Here is a 6,000-nt window from a genome sequence, read left to right as displayed (position 1 = left end):
CCAATGCAAGGCATCACCCGCTAGGTAAGACATCATGAATCCCACCTTAGCCCGATCTGTGGGAAAACATAGAGGGTAGAACTTGAAGTGTAGCATGCATTGCTCCACAAATGCACGACTGTCTTGGATCCCCATAGTAACGTGGCTGATCCGCAGGAACGAGAGCTGATAGATCCATCTGGACGGGTGCGGAATTCGCCTGGAACTCGGCTAAGGAAAAAAAAATTATTTATTTATTTTTAATGCACGTATTCGCTGGAAAACGTCTCAGAGAGCGAAGGCCGTGGGGCTCAATGGGAACGATGGCCTGAGCATGCTGTAATGCACATGCCCGGGCTGAGCGACGTGTGTGTGTGATTCCACTGGACCGTGCCGGAGAATGAATGCCTGGAGGGGCGTAACTTGGTATTCACCCGATCCGACCAGGATCGCACGACGGCATACGACGCCAGTGCACCAAGGAGGAACCGAGCAGAGGGACCAGGTGCTACTCCAGGACAGACCCCGGACACGGCTGTTGACCCACACAGGGGAATACAGGAACAGACTGGTTAGGCTGGCACACAGACTGGTGGGTATAGGCAGGCACGACTGGTATGCAGGCAGGCGGGTATGCAGGCAGGGGGGTACAGGCAAGCACGGCTAGAGTGCAGACAGGGAGGCGCTAGCAGGTAGAAACACAGGTGGGATAGGACCCAGTACACACTGGGACTCAGCAACAGAACCTCAGATGTGGCGGACAAACACAGCAGAGTGAGGCCACCCAGAGAGGTGAGCGAGAGCAGGACAGGACGAGACCGCCTAGAGCGGTGAGTGAGAGTAGAACAGGACGAGGCCGCCTAGAGCGGTGAGTGAGAGTAGAACAGGACGAGGCCGCCTGGAGCGGTGAGCAAGAGTAGAGCAGGACAAGGCCGCCTGGAGCGGTGAGCAAGAGTAGAGCAGGACAAGGCCGCCTGGAGCGGTGAGCAAGAGTAGAGCAGGACAAGGCCGCCTGGAGCGGTGAGCAAGAGTAGAGCAGGACAAGGCCGCCTGGAGCGGTGAGCAAGAGTAGAGCAGGACAAGGCCGCCTGGAGCGGTGAGCAAGAGTAGAGCAGGAAAAGGCCGCCTGGAGCGGTGAGCAAGAGTAGAGCAGGACAAGGCCGCCTGGAGCGGTGAGCAAGAGTAGAGCAGGACAAGGCCGCCTGGAGCGGTGAGCAAGAGTAGAGCAGGACAAGGCCGCCTGGAGCGGTGAGCAAGAGTAGAGCAGGACAAAGCCGCCTGGAGCGGTGAGCAAGAGTAGAGCAGGACAAGGCCGCCTGGAGCGGTGAGCAAGAGTAGAGCAGGACAAGGCCGCCTGGAGCAGTGAGCAAAGGCAGAGCAGGCTAGAACCGCCAGAGTGGTGAGCAAAGGCAGAGCAGGCTAGAACCGCCGGAGCGGTGAGCAAAGGCAGAGCAGGCTAGAACCGCCGGAGCGGTGAGCAAAGGCAGAGCATGCTAGAACCGCCGGAGCGGTGAGCAAAGGCAGAGCAGGCTAGAACCGCCGGAGCGGTGAGCAAAGGCAGAGCAGGCTAGAACCGCCGGAGCGGTGAGCAAAGGCAGAGCAGGCTAGAACCGCCGGAGCGGTGAGCAAAGGCAGAGCAGGCTAGAACCGCCGGAGCGGTGAGCAAAGGCAGGGCAGGCTAGAACCGCCGGAACGGTGAGCAAAGGCAGAGCACGCTAGAACCACCGGAGCGGTGAGCAAAGCAGAGCAGGGGAGAAAGGGCTCTGTTCACACGGAACAGACAGGAAGGGAAAGGCAGAACCAGATACCCACAGGGTACTTGCAGTGAAGTAGCGAGTGGACCACAAACTCACAAACGGGAGTACAGTGACAACGAAAAGGAGTTAGGTACGAGTTCAGACTCTGCAGAAAAAGGAAAGGTAAGGACTTAGAGAAACACGGGAAAACAGGCTAGAAGAGTATACACACAAGAACAACAGGAATGCAGCCCCTAGAAGGCGGAAGGAACAGGCCAGGAGCGTGTTCAGACAGGACAGATTAGATACAGGAGCGGGTCTACGTATGCGGCCCCTAGAAGGCGAGACGAACAGGCAAGGAGTGTGTTCAGACAGGCCTGGAAATACAGCCTCCAGGAAAGGAGGACAAGAGAACACAGAAGGGGACCTGGCACATTCAGAGTGAAAGATCACACTGAATGAAACACAATGCTCAGGCATGGGTTAATTGGAGCAACTGGTTTAAATACCAGGTGACAGACAGCAATAGGCTGAGGATGCACAAGGGGTGTGCCTACAGCAGGTACAAAAAGCAGGAAGTGATCGGGCGCCGCCCTTAAGCAGCAGAAACAGATGCAAACAGACAGCATGGAGGGAAGCCAGAGAGACATTCTGGATTGGAGATCAAGTGCGCGCTCTTGCACAGTGGGAGATGGACCACTATGCAAGGACGCCGCCAGGTATGTTACACACAGTTTGGCCACTCAGCTCTGCTAGACTCCCATCCATTGTTTTTTGTGCAAACAACTCCAGAGTTGGCAATTATTTAACCACCAAAATGAGTGGAAAATGTCCTGCTGCTGGTGGAAAGGGGAATAGGCGTGTTGGGAAGGGAAAAAAAGGTTGTGTCCGTGGGGTAGGTGTTAAAGCAACAGTAACATCTGCAGAAGAAAGACCATCTTCCAGCCAAACTAAGATGTCTACTTCTTTTAGCGGATAATGTGATAAGATCCTTTCTTACGGCCACGCCAATCGCTACAAATTCCAGATGAGGAAGAAAAACAAAAGGTGCTACAATGGATAGCAAGTGCTCCTTTAAGTGGGCTCTCCTCCACCTCAACTTCAACATCACAAATACTCCAGTCCTCAGAGGTGTCACCCCAATCGCACTTGCTTCCTCACAGCTCCCAAGTCTCCAGCTGCCCGTCTGAGTATGGGGTAGAACAGATGGTTGAGTCTGCAGAGCTGTTTACTCATACTATAGCCTGGGAATCAGAGGTCGGCTCCAGAGCTTCTGTGAATCCAGACGAGGAAATGATCTGCACTGATGCCCAGAATCTTTATGAGTCGGATCCAGGACCAGACGCAGAAGGTTCTGACCATAATGTAGACCCTCGTTCCGAAACTGTAACTCCTGTTGGTGGAGACAATGAGGAAGACGATGATGAGACTCAAATACCTGATTGGAGCGACAACTTGAGTTTTTTGTCAGGGCAGGAAGAGGTTGGCTCTGAGGACGACGGGTGTGAGAACACACAGGGTGATGATGACGAGGTTGGACATCCCACTTACTGTCAACCCACAGTCAGCCAGTCGATGAGGTCAGCAGAGGAGGTAGAGGAGGATGCTAGTGACGATGAGGTCAGGTTGCGCAGTCCTGGACAGAGACGTAGTACTGGAAGCACGTCAACAATTACATCCTCAAACACAACTCTGCCTCTGACCACAAGTTGTAGTGGCTCTTCAGGTCGCATGGGTGCTAAGCCTTGCATAGCCTGGGCATTTTTTCAGATCGATAAAGATGACCCAACTTGTGTTATCTGTAACATTTGTCAGCAAAAGCTAAGTAGAGGGCAAAAAATCCATAGTTTGAGTACTTCATGCATGAACCGGCACATGGACATGAAGCATAAGTTGCAGTGGGAAGCTCACTGTGCTACAATGCGGCCTAGCCGGCTGGGCCAACCATCGTCTGCCACATCTTGTGCATCCGCGGCCTCTTCATCCTCTGTGACTGGGGAGACAGCAGTCACACCTCTTTTGGGACGCAGACCTGCCACCTCTTTACCCGCAACAGCCAGCGTGATTGGCAGGTCATCATTTTCTTTGGAGGTGGAAACACCAGCTGGTGTTCAGCGCTGTCCAACATCGATAGCACCACCTTTGGATCAATGCAACCTAACATGTCCGCCTGCATCTTCCTCACAGACCGGCAGTTTGCCGGGGACACCCTGCTCAACCCCGTCTAAGCACAACAGCCAGCCCTCGGTCCCTCAGATGTGGACAAGTAAAAGACCATTTCCTCTTAGCCATGAGAAAGCTAAGAGGTTGAATTTCACCTGCAAAGCTCTTGGCTAAAGAAATGCTGACTTTACACGTGGTGGACACAGAGGATTTTCGAGACCTTATGTCCGTCGCAGTGCCCCATTACCAGATGCCCAGTCGGCACTACTTCTCAAACAAAGGTGTGCCTGCGCTCCACCAGCATGTCGCACACAATATCACCGCTTCTTAGAGAAACTCTGTGTGTGACAGGGTGCATTTCACCACAGACACTTGGATGAGTAGGCATGGACAGGGGTGTTACATGTTGCTGACTGGGCACTGGGTAACTATGGTGACAGCAGGACAAGGGGCTGCAGTCCAAGTCTTGCCGTCCCCACGAGTTGTGCATCAATCCTCTTTATCTCGAAGTTCCTCCACTGCTTCTGCCTCCTCAACCTCCTCTCGGTCCTCCACCTGCACCCAAAGCCTGTCTGGTCATGCCACATGCTTTCTAACTGCGCAGAAGGGATCCTGCACACCTGCTTACTATGCTGGCAGCAGGGCTCATTTTCATCAGGCGGTTTTTACTTTGAAATGTCTGGGAAATGTGAGTCACAGAGTTGAGGAGTTGTGGTCAGCTATGGAGAACCAGTTTCATGAATGTTTGTCTCCACTGGACCTGAAACCAGGGAAGGCCGTGTGCGACAATGCTGCAAACCTGGGTACGGCCCTTTGCCGGGGCAATGTCACACACGTGCCTTGTATGGCTCACGTGTTGAACCTGGTTGTCCAGCAATTTTTAGCCCACTATCCCGGACTAGATGGCCTTCTGCAGAGGGCACAGTCGCTGTGTGCTCACTTCCGCCGTTCAAATCCCGCAGCTCAGTGACTTACATCTCTACAGAAGTCGTTGGGCCTGCCACTTCTCCGGCTTAAATGCGATGTGCCTACCCAGTGGAGTTCAACTCTGCACATGTTGCAGCGACTGTGGCAGCACCGACAAGCCCTGGTGCAATATGTTCTGATGTATAGCCTGGGCCAACGAGATCCAAAGATGGGGCAAATCACGCTGGAGAAGTGGTCTCAGATCAGGGACCTATGCACCCTTCTGCACAGTTTTGAAATGGCGACGAAGATGTTTAGTGCTGACAATGCCATTATCAGCATGACTATTCCGGTGATTTACATGCTGGAGCACATGTTAAACAGAATTCGGAGTCAGGTGGTGGCACAAGAGGAAGTAGAGGAGGAGGAGTGCGTATGCTGAAGGGCTAACATCTGCAAGGTCCGGACGGTCGGCAGCACCAAGGCGGCAGGCATGTGACGGTGGGGGAGATGGTTTTACCAGGGCGCATGGTAGCAGCCATACTAGTGAGGAAGGTGCAGGAGCCCAGGAAGAAGTGGAGGACGAACTGATGGAAGACTCATCAGATGAGGGAGACCTTGATCACATTTCTGTTGTGCGAGGTTGGGGGGAGAGGGCAGAGGAAGGAAGCATGATTGTTACCTCGCCACCAACACAACAGGGACTTGGTGCTCCTGGATGCGCAAGACACATGAGTGCCTTCTTGCTGCACTACCTGCAACATGACCCTCGAATTGTGAGAATTAGAAATAATCCTGACTACTGGGTTGCCACACTGTTAGATCCCCGGTACAAAAGTAAATTTGCAGAAATTATTCCTGCCATAGAAAGGGATGCACGCATGCAAGAGTATCAGCAGAGACTGTTGCAGAATCTTACATGTGCATTTCCACAAAACACCAGTGGTGCACGTTGTGAATCACACAGTTCCAACTTGCCAAACGTGGGACCGTCGAGTGTTCAGCACTCAAACCGTAACAGAAACACAGTATCTGCTGGTAACATCAATTTTGCGGAATCATTTCACCACTTTTTTAGCCCATCCTTTGCAAGGCCACAGGAGACAAGAAGTCTGACACATAGTCAACGCCTAGAGACGATGGTACAGGAGTATCTCCAAGTAAACATTGAAGCCATGACTGTGTCACTGGACCCTTGCTCTTTTTGGGCTTCCAA

This window comes from Phyllobates terribilis, unplaced genomic scaffold, assembly GCF_046119375.1.
Source record: "Phyllobates terribilis strain yellow unplaced genomic scaffold, ASM4611937v1 Scaffold_12__6_contigs__length_324123572, whole genome shotgun sequence".
Taxonomy (NCBI): Eukaryota; Metazoa; Chordata; class Amphibia; order Anura; family Dendrobatidae; genus Phyllobates; species Phyllobates terribilis.
Note: the sequence above shows the minus strand (reverse complement) of the source record.